This window comes from Microtus oregoni, unplaced genomic scaffold (genome assembly GCF_018167655.1).
Source record: "Microtus oregoni isolate MIOR12 unplaced genomic scaffold, Mior012 000087F_ref0000451, whole genome shotgun sequence".
Taxonomy (NCBI): domain Eukaryota; kingdom Metazoa; phylum Chordata; class Mammalia; order Rodentia; family Cricetidae; genus Microtus; species Microtus oregoni.
The window spans coordinates 448,943-464,918 of NW_024544554.1; positions in this window are offsets into that span (position 1 = coordinate 448,943).

A 15,976-nucleotide genomic window follows, 5' to 3' on the forward strand; every position below is an offset into this window, starting at 1 on the left:
TCCCAGAAGTATGATAGCTTAGCCGCAAATGATCATAGTTCCCTGAAGAGCCATTCAAATGCAAACTGCCCTTAGCCCAATTTATATTCCTTTCTCTAAAGTGGGTAGTGAACGCGCATTTTCCTAGTGCTTTATAGTGTCGCAGTAGCTGAACTCCTTTGGAGCATTTGAGGCAGTTGTATCTTTATTGTGAATTCTATTTTGAAAGCGACATCACTGGGAAAATGTTCCTTTGTGGTGTCATGGGTTCACTGATGCAGGAAAACACAGCCCCTACATTCTGCCTGAAGTTATTCTTCCCGGCTGTATGTCTGCCAAAGAAAAATGCATGTTCTCGAAACTGCTGCTAATGATTTACAGGTTTTTCTTTAAACAGGAAAAACCTTCAGATGCAAGCAGATACTCATTCACAGAATCAATGACAGTACAAATAACCAGGCAAAGGAGCCTTGTTTCTCCTTCAATATCTCCATGCTCACCTCTTTACATTTATCTGTGCGTGTTCTGTATATACAAGTTCATTGCACTAAAGCTTTTTTTATATTTAACATTCTTTTAATTTCTGCCATTTGAAGAAATAATGAAAACCATTCTCTCACGATACTGAATTCCCTGTTAAATCTCTGTTCAACTGTCTATCAGAATCACTGTACTTCAGGGTCAGCACAATGACTCGGCAGATAAAGATGCTGATGATGGGAACCTGACTTCGGTCTCTGGGAAACCATCCATGTAAGGGCAGAAGGAGAAGACACGTTTCTCTGACTTTCACATGCACAGTGGGGCTCAGGGATCCATATACAACATGGATAGACACACACATTAAAGATAGCCTACTTTTAAAGAAAAAAAAAGAATTACATCTTGGAGCACCCACACAATACTTTTGTATAGATTTTTAAATTAATTATTTAAAATTATTTTTCACATACTTTTTGATCAAATTATTTATCTTCTCCAAATTCCTCCAAGATCTCTCCCAGTTTTCTTTACACCCAACTTCATGTCCTTTCTCTCTTTCTTCCCTCCTTTCTCTCTCCCCAAAAAATGTAAATTCAAAAGAACAAACACATAAAACCAACAAAAAAAAATATCAAAACAGAACACAGCAAAAGCTCTCTTTTTCCCTCTCTCTTTCTCTCTCTTCTACACACATGGGCACACACGTAGACACACACATAGGCACACAATAGGCACAAACACACTAAATCCATAAAAACACAAAATCATAAACTATATTGTACAAGCAAAAAAAACCAACAGGTTAAACGTGCCTAAACAAAGCAATATGATACCGAAAAAGGCTCCCAAAATACCTCTTTTCTAAAGCAGATCTTAGCATTTTTAGAAACCTCTACACTGAATTCCTTAGTCCTGTAATAGTCTGAACTCCCACTGGGATCCCCTTATGCCAGTCACATCCTCACTAGGCTGGATGGCCATTTGTTGTTTGACTATGACCCTTCTGACAGGCACCAAATAAAGTCTCTAAGTAGTTTTGATTTGCATTTTCCCGATTGCTTAGACTGTTGAACATTTCCTTAAGAGCTTCTCAGCTATTTGTGTTGTTATTGTTTGTGAATTCTCTGGTTCGACGTATACCCCATTTTTAAACTTGTTTACCTGTTTTCCCAATGTCCAGCTTTCTTAGTTCTTTGAAAATATTGAGAATTAGTCCTCTATCAGACATGTGATTGATAAAGATCTCCTTCCCATTCTGTAGCTTCCTAGTTTGTCCAGATTTCGTGCTTTGTAGCGATATTTTGTTTATGTTTTAACAAATAAAGCTTGTCTGAAGATTAGAGTGCAGAGCTAAGCCACTAGGGGTCAGGGAGTGGTGACATGCACCTTTAATTCCAGAACTCAAGAGACAGAGGCAGGCGGATCTTTGTTAGTTCAAGGCCACCCTGGGCTACAGTCTATAAGAGAAACAGAGCTCACACAAAGGTGATCCCAGCACTTGGGATCCCATGCCTTTAAATCCATCACTAGGGAGGTGGAGACAGGAGTGATATGGCTGGGCTGAGAGAGGAATATAAGGCTGGGGGAGACAGGATCTCATTGCGTTCTGAGAATGCAGTCTGAGGCAGGAGTCTGAAGCAGTATGTATGAGGAGTCAGTCTGAGGACAGGATTGCATTTAGTCTGAGGTGTTGGTAGAGATAAAAGATCTCTACTGACTGGTTGTACTGCTTCTCTGATCTCTCAGCTTTCACCCCCTAACATCTGAATCCAGGTTTTATTAAGAACAATTAGAATTTGTGCTCTAGGGCTTTTGCCATGAAGAAGCTTTTTAATTATATGAGGTCTTATTTATTAATTATGGATCTAAGTGTCTGAGCTATCAATGGATGTTGTATAAAGGAAGCCTTTTCCTGTGCCAATGAGCTAAGAACTAGTCACCAATTTCCCTTCTATCCCATTCACTGTGCCTGCTTTTATGTTGAGGTCTTTCAGGCATTTGAAGTTGAGTTTTGGGTAGGGTGATGGATATGGATCTAGTTGCATTCTTCTTCATGTAGCCATTCAGATTGATCAGCATCGTTTGTTGAAGATGCTGTCTATTTTCCAGTGTATAATTCTTGCTTCTTTGTCAAAACTCAGGTACCTTTTAGGGTGTGGACTCATGTCTGGGTCTTCAATTTGATTCCACTCACTGATCCATGTATCTGTTTGTAGGTCAATATTATGCTGTTTTTATTATTATAGCTTTGTAGTACAATTTCTGATCGGGGATGATGCCATTTCCAGCAGTTCTTTGATTATTCAGGAGTGTTTTATCTATCCTGGGATTTTTTTTGTGTTTCTATATGAAGCTGAAAATTTTCCTTTCAAGTTTTGTGAAGAATTACGTTGGAATTTTAATGAGGATTGCATTGAACCTGTAGATTGCTTTTTGCTAGGGCCATTTTCACTATAATAATCCCACTGATTCATGAGCACAAGAGATCATTACAACTTCTGACATCTTCTTCAATTTCTTTCTTTATTATCTTAACATTTTTATTAAACAAGTCACTTGGTTAGTTAGAATCACACCAAGATATTTTCAAGGCAATTGTGAAAGGCATTGTATCTCTGATTTCTTTTTCAGTTTGGTTTTTTTTTGTGTATTAATTTTGTATTTTTCTATTTGGATGAATTTGTTAATCAACTTTATGAGTTTTCTGGTGGCTGTTTTAGTGTTATTTATATATATATATATATGTCATATCATCTGAAAATAAAGGGTTTTTTTTTTGCCTTTGTCCTTTTCTATTTGTATCCCCCTGATCTCCTTCAGTTGTCTTATTACTGTAGCTAAGACTTCATGTACTATTTGAATAGATATGGAGAGGGTGGATAACCTTATTTTAATCATGATTTTTTTGAAATGTTTTGAGTTTCTTTCTATTTAGATTGATGTTAGTTGCAGCCTTACTGTAAATTGAGTCTATTATATTGAGTTATGCCCCTTTTACCCCTAGTCTTTCCAGTACTTTCATGAGGAAATGGTGGTAGATTTTGTTAAAAGCCAGCCCAGGTGTTAACACTCAGGAATTCAAGTTAGCTGCAAGGCTCTGGGGGAACTTCTATGGCTGAATCTCCAGGATAAAGCCTACTTGATCATGGTGGGTGATTTTTTTTGAACTCTTGTATTTGGTTTGCAAGTATTTTATTGATAACTTTTGCATCTATGTTTATGAAATAAGCTGTAATTTTATTTTTTTCTTGGTCCTTTGTGTAGATTCAGTGTCAGGGTATTTGTGACCTCATGAAAAGTACTGGGCAATGCCCCTCTTGTTTCTATTTTGTGAAACAAATTGAAGATTATTAGTGATAATAGTCTTCTTTTGGAAGGTCTGTTGGAAGTCTATACTGATCCATCTGGTTCTAGGTTATTTTTGTTGGGAGGTTTTTAATTACTACTTCTAATTCATTAGGAGCTATGGATCTTTTTATGTTGCTTATCTGATATTTTAACTTCTGTTGGAGGTATTTATAGAGAAAATTTTCCATTTAAATTTTCCAATTTGGTGGAAATACAAATTTTTAAGTATGTCCTTATAATTCTTTGGACGCCAGAAAAAGTTTCTCTTTCTTTTTATTGAAAATATATTCTTCTCTCATACATACATCTGGACCACACCATTTCCCTGCCCTGTCATACTTCAGGGTGATCTTCAACCTCCCCTCTCTCCTAGATGACTACCCATCCATTTCCTCTTCAGAAAGGAGCATGCCTATAAGAGACAACAGGCAAATAGGACAAAATAAGACACAATAAGTCAAGGCAAAGGCCACTTATTGAAGACCTCCAATTTAGACTCTCAGTATAATGTCTGAGTATGGGTCTCAGTACCTGCTCCCATCTGCTCTCTAACGATGACTGAATAAGGCAGTGATCTATGAGTATAGCAGAATATAACTAGGAATATCTCTCTCTCTCTCTCTCTCTCTCCCCTCTCTCTCTCTAAATCTGTGACCTCAGTGAGGACTTCTAGTAATAGAGCATATAGAGTTGGAAATGGCCAACTTCTGTAGCCAGGCAAGGCTTCCAGTTTTAAGACTGGGTTATATTCAGTTGACTTTTTGACTGGGGTAGTACCATGGTGTTTCCTAAACAACCAAGGCTGAAGCTAGGGCAGAGGGTAACTCTCTGAGAACTGACAACAGGGCCCCATTTATGAGGATGACCTTCACAAGACTTATTGAAAGTAGAGAGCTCAATGTGGTGGCTACTTGGAACCTTCAGACTTGCATAATAGTCTCTTTGGCACAAGAAGGTACGCTACAGGCTTTGTGAAGGGAAATCTGGACCCCAAGCCAGTCTTAAAACCCTCACCCTACAATCTGTTCTAGCTGTAATCTGTGCTGAGGCAGTGGTGGTGTAGAACTTGTGGGAGCGCTCAACCAATGTTTGGTTTAGCTTGAGTCCCATGCCAAGAGAGGCAGTTCATTTCCACGTTGCCTGAATGGACAGAAGCTGGACACTGATAGCCCAGAGACCAAACACAACTGGAAAAAAGAAAGAAAGAAAAGGAACAAAAGAAATTTTTGTGGCTAGCCCCAAGGAATGAAGAAAGACTGGAAGAATAGGGACCAGTGAGGGAATCCACAGGAAGAAAATAACTGGGTCTACTACAAGTTTGAATGGAGTCCACTGGGGGTGGAGATGGGAGAGGAGAGTTCCCATCAGTTGGTCTGCTACTGGGCTGGGGATGACAACGGAGGGGTGTTAGTGGAGGACTAGAAGGGTAGAGATTATCATCCTGAGTACCTGTATGGTGTACCTGTTGGTTTTCCATGTAGAAAATGTTTCTAGGTATTAATTGATGACAAAAAGGGGTAGGGGAAGGGAGGGAAGCTTGGTCTGCTGCTAGGTTTCATGGAGTCTACAGGAAATTAACTTTTCTTCAAATTGACACAGTAAAGTTGTTTGATAGATTGTCAACATATGTAGGACTGACATTTCAAAAAGTTCACAAATGCAGGAAGAGCCTGTGTTAATTAACATTCTAAACATGCAGTTGCTTCGAGAAAATACCTGTGAGCTTCCCAAAGCACATAAATGCCAGTGCTTGAAAGACTGTGGGTTTCATTATCATAAATAAGGGGAAAGGCAACAAATAAAACCCCCACTGCGCGGTGAACATTAGTGACTGCTCTCTCTTTGGGAAGGACCCGCATTATCAGGACGTTTAAATAACCCGAGGAGCATGGAAAAGTGGGCTTAACTTTCTTACACTTTCAGGCAACTGAGGTAAGAGATGGTAGCTATGTTTAGGATAGCTTAGCTCTTACCTTGAGGACTCACTTACTATGTATACCTATCTTGGAAAGACTGTTGCCAGCACTGGAAACTGATAACCAAGATGAGATACTGACTATGTCCTCCTAGTATAATTGCTTCTCACAGAAATCTAAGGAAGCTGTCAGATTCACACATTTTAAAAAGGAAAGTATTTCAAAAGATTGGAGAAAGCTTAAAATCCTTCTAAAGAACAATGCAAAAACATATATTTAAAAACTGAAAATAGAGAAGACTATAAATATGATATAAATAAAATTATTCTCCCGTTTTGTATGAATTTTGACTTTTTAAAATAAGTTTTTATTCATTATATACATACTCATGTGTGTTATTACTCTCTTCACAAAGCTAAGATATTCTAAAGCATAGAATTTGCAGTGTCATTTTTTTAGAAATTAATATAGCAGTCTTATAAAGTGGGAAATTTTCTAACTTTAATACAGTAGGTAGGTACATATATCTGTGTTCATATGTAGGTTTTATGTTTGCATGAAGAGAGTTCTGTGAAATTTCTATTTGTAAAACCCTTGTTACAAAATACATTCAATAGCTGTAGTTTTGGAAAAATACACATAAATGCCTAAAAATAATCCGTACTTACTCTGTAGAGCTAAGAAGTAATGTTCACATTACTCAACAGTCTTTGACATGAACTTACATTTTCAAACATCCTCAGCAGCCATCAGTGTAAATGAATTTATTCTCTAGCCAGAAGTTCCTTTTATTTAGATTTACTTATATTAATCACATCTGCAACAAGGTAAAACCAATTTCCCAGAAGACATTGAGAAAAAAATTTTAGTCCCCTACTTTACCGCCCAGTTTGAGAAATAACAAAGAAGGACATCTGCCTTCTGATCACCATCCCTCTGGAGGGCACATCACTGTTTTGTTCACAGGCAGATGTTAAAATGGCATGAGTCAGTCCAGATTAAGGCAGAGCTTACACTACCTTCCAGAGCACAGCAATATTCTTTGCTCTGTGATTTTTCTCTACCAAATAGAGGCTCTAAAACCCAGTGACTTTTAAGCAATTTGAAATTATATTAAAACTTTGTTCTTCCATCTGTAATGAATAATTTGTTTTCTGTTTTGTTTCTTGCAAGAATACAATTCTGTTTTGTCTTGTTGACTGTGTCCTTTACTTTACAGAAGCTTCTAAGTTTCAAGGGGTCCCATTTATTAATTGTCACTCTCGGTGTCTGTGCTGCCGGGGTACTATTTAGGAGTGGTCTCCTGTGCCAATGCATTCAAGTGTACTTCCCACTTTCTCTTCTATCAGGTTTAGTGTGGTTGGTTTTATGTTGACTTCTTTGGTCCATTTGGCCTTGAGTTTTGTCAATGACAATAGATAGGAATCTATTGTCTTTCTTCTACATGGTGATATCTAGTAAAACAGCACAATTTGTTGAATATGCTTTCTTTTTTATTTTCTATTTTTGTTTCTTTGCCAAAAATCAAGTATTTGTAGGTGTGTACATTGATATCTGGATCTTTGATTCAGTTCTATTGGTCCATTTTTATGCCAAAACCGGGCTGTTTTCAGTACTGTAGCTCTGTAGTAGAGTTTGAAGTCAGGGATTGTGATGCCTCCAGAAGTTCCTTTATTGTACAGGATTGTTTTGGCTATCCTGGGCTTTTTGCTTTTCAATATGAAGTTGAATAAAATGGCAGCCTACAGAATGGGAAAAGACTTTTGCCAACCCCACATCAGACAGAGGGCTGATCTTCAAAATGCACAAAGAACTCAAGAAATTGATCATCAAAAGATCAAAAATTCCATCAAAAATTGGGTACAGACCTAAACAGAGAACTCTAAACAGAGGGATCTAAAATGGCTGAAAGACACTTAAGGAAATGTTCAACATCCTTAGCCATCAGAAAAATGCAAATCAAAACAACTCTGATATTCCATCTTACATCTGTTAGAATGGCCAAAATCAAAAACATTGATGACAGCTTATGTTGGAGAGGATGTGGGGTAAAGGGAACATTCCACCATTGCTGGTGGGAGTATAAACTGGTACAGCTACTTTGGAAATCAGTATGGTGTTTTCTCAGAAAATTAGGAAAAACCTACCTCAAGACCTAAAAGATGCTCAATCACGACACAAGGACGTGTGCTCGAAGATATTCATAGCAGAATTGTTTGTCATAGCCAGAACCTGGAAACAACCTAAATGCCCCTTGACTGAAAACTGGATAAAGAAGATGTGGCATATTTACACATTGGAGTACTACACAGCAGAAAAAAATAACATTTTGAAATTTGCGGGCAAATGGCTGGATATAGAAAACATCATACTGGGTGAGGTAACCCCGACCCAGAAAGACATAATATGTACTCACTCATCAGTGACTTTTAGACATAAAGCAAAGAAAAACCAGCCTATAATTTACAGTACCAGAAACCTAGACAACAAAGAGGAGCCTAAAAGAGACATGCATGATCTAGTCTACATAGGAAGTAGAAAAATACAAGATCTTCTGAGTAAATTGGAAGCATAGGGATCTTGGGGGAGGGCAGAAAGGGAGGGAGAAAGGAGGGGAATGAAGAAAAATATATAGCTCAATAAAAACAACGATAACAAAAAACAAACAAAAAATATCCAATAGAACATCCCCATTGTCTTAGTGTGTGGGAACTCACCAAGGCCAGCTGGCCTAGGTCTGAAAAAGCATGGGATAAATCCGGACTAGCTGAACATAGTGGACAATGAGGAATACTGAGAATTCAAGAACAATTGCAGTGGGTTTTTGATCCTACTGCACGTACTGGCTTTGTGGGAGCCTAGGCAGTTTGGATGCTCACCTTACGAGACCTGGATAGAGGTGGGCAGTCCTTGGGCTTCCCACAGGTCAGGGAACCCTGATTGCTCTTCGAACAGATGAGGGAGGGGACTTGATCGGGGGAGGGGGAGGGAAATGGGAAGCGGTTGTGGGGACGAGGCAGAAATCCTTAATAAATAAATAAATTTAAAAAATAAAAAAAACCAAAAAACAAAACAAAACAAAACAAAAATATCCAAAAAAGCAAAAAAGGAAATTCAAGCTTAAAAAAGCATTATGCAGTCTACAAAAAAGAACTTAATTCTGCTAACACAGTAATTGTCCATATAGACCATATACGATGAAAGAATAAAATTATTAATGTTTATGTGCTAATCACCTTTCCTCTGTTTTCCTTTCGCCTGCAACAAGAGGTGTGTGTATGTGTGTATGTGTGTGTGTGTGTGTGTATGCATGAGTGTATTTGTGTGTGTATGTATGTGATGTAAGCAAGGAACTTTACTCTGATTTTCATCATTTTTATACTGATGAGGAAAGAAGTAGAAAGACAAGAACCATATATGATCAAAGAAACAGGTTGATTTATGTAGGAAATTTGATAATAAATGCAAGAAATAATAAAACTGAGATGAAGGGCACTGAAAGAAAGCCATGGGAAATGAATCTGCACTCTGCTCAGAAGTTCCTAGAAATACACTTCAGGTTGGGCACTTCTCCAAGCCAGTTTTGACAGGGCATTAATGTGCCACAGCTGTGTTAAAGAGTGCTGAAAATGTCAACACCCCTATGAAGGAAAGAAGAAAGACAGGGCTCAGGGAAAAGGCTGACTGGCAGATACGTTGCAACAGATGCCCCGCAAACCCTTGAGGTTTTCTAAAGCTGGAGCAAGTTATGTGAGCTGTCCTCAGTCTGAATAATATAGTCTGGCCTTTGTAGCTGAGTGATAACTGTACTCTGGCTCCCCTGGAAAGGTAATATGACCTTTGGCAGCTTGCTCTCCTAATCCCAAGCAATTCCCAATGTTCTCCAGTGTCTTGTTTGCCAGCATTTCGGCAGTGATGCATGTGCTCATTCCTGAAAGGATTCTCAGCAGAGACTATATCCAATTGTCATCCACAAAAGTTGAGACAAAATGAGAATCAATAGGAATGTCAAAGAGAAGGAGAAGTCTCTAGAATAAGTGTAAAACCTTAGACTACTTTCTGATCCCTCTTCTCTACCTCTGTGATTACTCCTGCTTTGCAATCCTTCCATCTTGACTTCTCAATCTAGTAAGTACTGGAGATTCTCAGATATTTCTATCATCAGCATAGATACACACCTAATAGATGTTTATGGCTATGTTTTAATCAAGTCTTAATGCTGTGCCCGCACAGCGTGGAACCGAAACCGGGCGAAGCGTGTCAGGATTAACACGCATACACCTCTCTAGTTGCTGGTAAAAGAAGTCCTTTATTGAACAGCACCGCGGAGGTTTTATACCTAACATAGTCAGGTGGGCCAACAGGTGAAGACCCCATCACCTGATCCTCAATCAAGGCCAGTGTACTACGGGTTCAGGAAGCAGGGTTGGTAACATGACAGACTGGCATAAGTTTCTTAACCATTTTTAGCCTTCGTAATTTTTGCAGTATTATGAAGAGACCAATACCTATTCCAGAGGCTGGTAATAGGAAATCTATTTAGGAAAAGATCAACTTAACAAAATCAATAACCCTCCTAAATACAAGTGATGAAGAGTCAGAAAAAATTTAGAGAAACATCATCATTCACAATAGCCACAAATAACATAAAATATCTTGGTGTAACACTAACCAAAGAAAAGACCTGTTTGACAAGAAGTTTGCATCTTTGAAGAATGAAATTGAAAAACATACCAGAAAATGGAAAGATCTCCCATGCTCTTAGATAGATAGGATCAACATAATAGAAATGGCAATCCTACCAAGAGTAATCTATAGGTTCAAAGCAATCCTAACAAAATCCCAACACAATTCTTCACAAACCTCGATAGACTACTCAGGTTCATATGGCAAAACAAGAAATAACCAACAAGGATAGCCAAAACAATCCTGTACAATAAAGGAACTTCCAGAGGCATCACTATCTGTGACACCAAGCTCTATTACAGAGCTACAGTAATGAGAACAGCTTGGTATTGGCATAAAAACTGACAGGTTGACAAATGGAATCAAATCAAAGACCTGGATATTAATCCACACACCTATGAACATGTAATTTTTTTTACAAAGAAGCTAAAGTTATACAATGGAAAAAGGAGAACATCTTCAACAAATGGTGCTGGCATAACTGGATGTCTGCATGGAGAAGAATGCAAATAGATTCATACCTATTTCCATGCATAAAACTCAAGTCCAAATGGATTAAAGACCTCAATATAAATCTGACCACACTGAACTTGATAGATGAGAAAGTGGGAAGTAGCCTTCAATGCACAGGCACAGACCACTTCCTAAATAGAACACAAGTACCACAGACACTGAAAACAATAATAAATACATGGGACTTTCTGAAACTGAGAAGCTTCTGTAAAGTAAAGGACACAGTCAATAAGACAAAACGGCAGCCTACTGAATGGGAAGAGATCTTCACCAACCCCACAGCAGACAGAGGACTGATCTCCAAAATATATAAATAACTTAAGAAATTAGACATCAATTATCAAATAATCCAAATAAAAATAGGGTAAAAAACTATATAGAGAATTCTCAACAGAAAAATCTCAAATGGCTGAAAGAATCTTAAGAAAATGTCCAACATCCTTAACTGTCAGGGAAATGCAAATCAAAATGACTCTGAGATACCATCTTACACCTGTCAGAATGGCTAAGAGAAAAAACACCAATAATAGCTTATGCTGGAGAGGATGCGGAATAAAGGGAACACTTCTCCATTTCTGGTGGGAATGCAAACCCGCATAACCACTCTGGAAGTCAGTACGAATGCTCAACCATACTATAAGAACATATTCAACTGTGTTTATAGAAGCATTATTTGTAATAGCTAGAACCTGGAAACAATGTAGATGCCTCTCAAGTGAAGAATAGATAAAGAAAATGTACATTTGCACAATAAAGTACTACTCAGCAGTAAGAAACAATGATGTCTTGAAATTTGTATGCAAGTGGATGGAACTGGAAGAATCCATTCTGAGTGAGGTAGCCCAGATCCAGAAAGATGGGAATGTTATCTACACACTCATAGGTTAATACTAGCTAGGAAGCAAAGGAAAAGAAGCCTATAGTCCACGACCCCAGAGAAGCTAAGTAACAAGGAGAACCCTAAGAGAAACATACATAGATTCCCCTGGGAAGAAGAGTAGACAAGATCTCCTGAGAAAATTGGGAGCAAGGGGGAGGCAGGGAAGAAAGAAAAGAAGACAGGAAGGAGAGGAGGGGAGAGGAGAACTCGAGGGGATGGGATATTTTGATTGAGGGAACCATTATGGGGCAGGCAAGAAACCTGGCACTAGAGAAAAATTTCCAGAAATCCACAAGGATGATCCCAGCTAAGACCCTAAGCAATAATGAAGAGGATGTTCAAACTGGCCTTGCCCTGTAGTCAGACTGATGACTATCTTAAATGCCATCATAGAACCTACATCTGGCAACTGATGAGAACAGATTCAGAGATCCAAAGTGGAGCACTGGGCTGAGCTTCCAAATTCCAGTCAAAGAGTGGGAGGAGTGAGAATATGAGCAAAGAGGTCAAGACCATGCTGGGTATACCCACTGAAACAACTTACCTGAGTTAATGAGAGCCTACCAACTCTAGTCTGACAATGAGGGAGCCAGCATAACCAAACTAGTCCCTCTGAATGTGGGTGACAGTTGTATGGCTGGGGCAGGCTATGGGGTTATTGGCCGTGAGATCAGGATTCATCCCTACTGCTGCTTCTGGCTTTTTGGAACCCCTTCTCCATAGAGTGATATCTTTCTCAGCCTAGATATGGGTGGAGGGCCTTGGCCCTGCCTCAAAGCAATGTGTAACACTCTGTTGACTCCCCATGAGAAACCTTACCCTCTCTGAGGAGTAATTTTGGGGTAGAAAATGGGGGGGGGAGGTGGAGGATGCAGAAGGAGAGGAGGGAGTGGGAAATGGATTTGGCATGTAAAATGACAAAAAGATAGTTTTAAAAAAATAAATTAAAAAATTCAAGTCTAATAACACTGTGAAAAGGACTTGTATTTTATGCTAGCCATCCATCTTGGTATTTAATAGCTGTTTTCCTCTGACTCAAGTTTGGGGAAGGTAAGTTTCCAATAGCCCTAGTTCCTTGATCCCTCCCCAGAAATGTGCAGCTGAGACCATCTGCTTCCTATGACTAACTGTGGATTTGGGCTTCTGTTACTTGTTTATGCAGATATCCAAGGACTACCTTGAGGTCACCTTGATCACCTAATCTCTGCAGAGCAGAATAGCTATTATAGTTGGCATCTTTAAATGCCTGTCCCTTACCCACCTCTGGGCACACATCTCCGATTCAAATTAGAGACTATGGCTTTGCTAATAGCTTTCTTAAATTTGCTTAGTATAATCTGGATTGATTCTGGGTTCTTTTTCCAGTGGTCTTGAACTCCATAACAACACTTTTCGCACTAAACTTCTAACGTCTTCTAAGAGTCAAAAGTAATTTCTTTCCCCTCTAAAATCAGTAAATGAAGTAGAATATTTTGATGTTATGTATTAAGAGGATTTGTGGAATGTGCGTATCTGGTTTTTTTTCTTCACTAAACAGACTTCAAAGATTCTTAGTGTGCTTTTGAAAGTTAAGTTTCTAATACAAAGCTTTTCAATAACTAATGGAGAACACAGATGTATAAAAACGCTATATAAACTGGGTTTCCTTTCCTTTCCCTGTCTCTCTCATTAGTATACTGTCTTCCAAGCATTTGGAAACATTGGTATTGTATGCTGATCATGTTGGCCTTGTTCATCCCTACACACGTTTCTGGTCCATGCTTTTCTAAACTTGATCACTCTATTCTAAACGTCTGTTCTCTAAACACAGCACACCCTACTCTTCCAAGTGTGTCACTGAAGTCTTATTTAAGGCTGCACAAAATATTCTTGTCCTGTGACAGTTAATTTGCGGCCAGCTTGACTGGATCACAAGACATTTATACATTTGATTAAACATTATTATGAATGTAAATGTGAAGGTTTTCTGATGAAATTAACATTTGTGTCAGAAAACTTAGTGAGCAAACCGACGTTCAAACATGAGTGGGTCTCTTTCAATCAGTTGAAGGCAAGATAGGAAAAACAGGAGCATCAGTTTCCCATGTGATGTGATTTGAATGCTTCATAGGCAAAGATGACACTTCCTTCACAGTTTGCCTGCTTCAGGCTCAAACTCATTGCTTTGCAATCATCAGTTTTTCTAGCGCCTTTTGAGAAATTCGATGTGATGAATAGCACATTTACATCGTTATCATCATGGACTGCCCAATAAAAATTTCATTAACTCTCTAATATGGAAAATAGATGGATAATAAAAAATAATGGTGACATAGAAGAAAGCAAGAAAGAACAAGAATAAAAAATAGTATGGTAAATTAATTAGATAATTTCGCCCATTTTGTTCATAATCAGCCTATTCAAATAAATGATTTTAATGGCCTAATATAAAATAAAACTGGCAGCAATGATTTGCTAGAATACATAGTGAGGAAATTTGACCATATGATAAAAAGAAGAATTAGATAATTGAATCATTGCTTTATAAATTTAAATATTAAAAATATTAAAATTAACTTTTAAATTTTATTTGGTGGTGAGAATTCTGACAAACCCACTATACTTTCTAAAGAGCCTCCCATGACGTGTTATCGAATTTCCTTTGATCATGAAAGAGCCTACTGAGTCTTTATTGTTTCCATTTCAAAATGAGAAAAGCAGGTTTTATGGACGCAAAAATTGGAGGTCGCTGAATAATCCTCACAAGTATTTCACTTTAAATTCCTTTAAAAGAGGATTAATGCTTCAGATGTGAGGCACATTCCAGGCAGAAGAGAGGAATGCCCACTTAGATTAAATCAGGAGTGACATAGGGAACAGAACTCTTTTGAAAAGCGTGTATATGGAGGTGGGCTGAGTACTTCAGAGTTGGAGACAGGGTATACAATAGAGCCTTGTGGTGGTTCCTTCTGTCAATCAGAATTACTATTTCTGAAGATAAAAAGAAGAAAGTGTTAAATGGGTTACAAATTTTAAAGCAAGAAAATTAGATATTGGCTCTTAAAAATTGAAAGTAAAAGTTTCCATAGAATGTAGTCTGACCATGGTGTCCCTTCTCCTACCTCCTTCCATATCTTCCCTACCTCCCCATTTTTCCAATTATACCCCCTGAAGATAAGCAGGCAAATAAAAATTACTAATCACCTCTTTATGAATTCTCTTTATCTTACCAGTTACAGTGGGAAAATAGTGTCCCCTGGAAACACATGCCTACTGACTCCCGAAAAGCCTGTAATAGAGAGTGGTAGCAGGAACTAGAGCTGTGCTTCTGTAAGCTGGAAAAGCTCAGAGGTGCGCACAGTAGACACTAACAGGGATCTGCCACACACTTTTTACTGAGGGTGGTCTACACTAACACCTTATATTTATTTGTTTGTTTAGTTTTTATTTATTTATATTTAATTTCTGGCTTCCAGAGTTGTTTTATGCCTTCTAATGGACATTTTGTTTGGGTAGACCTAGGAATTAAAGAACAATGATAACAAAATTTCCTTAGTAGTTTACCTCTACCTGTGACTTGCATGACATTTCCAAGGGTAAGTCTAATAAATGCCAAATATATCTCAGCCCTAAAAATATGCTGTGTCAACTCAAATAAAGAATAGAGAGAAGCGATAGGTTGATTTTTGAATTGTACATTGTTAAACTGAATTTATTGCTTGCTGTTCACATTTGGTAAAGGTGTTGGCTTTCCTATATTTCCTTAGAATAACGAAGTCTTCACTTTACCAATATAAGTAGTATTTCCTAGAGTACCTTTGCAATCTGCCAGGAAATGCTTGGAGAAGCAGAAGAAGACCCACCCATCCTGTGGCCAGACCCAGACGAAAACATAACCTCTAAGCATGAAAGGAAACCATTCTCAATAGCAGCAAAGCAAAGCAAGCTCATTCTTCAAGATTTCAACTTTCTTTACGGAGCAGTGAGAAGGTGGAGAAGCCACTAAGTAAACAGAGCTGTGCCATATTACCCAACAGGAAATAACACGTGGAGCCTATTTCCACAGAGACTGGAAAAGCCAGACCAACTTGTAGAAACTTCTCAATTTTCTGTTTTGTTTCAGAAATATAAACTCTGCTTTGAAGTGATGCTAAATACAAATCCATGCAATAGTAACACGGTACTGAAGGTG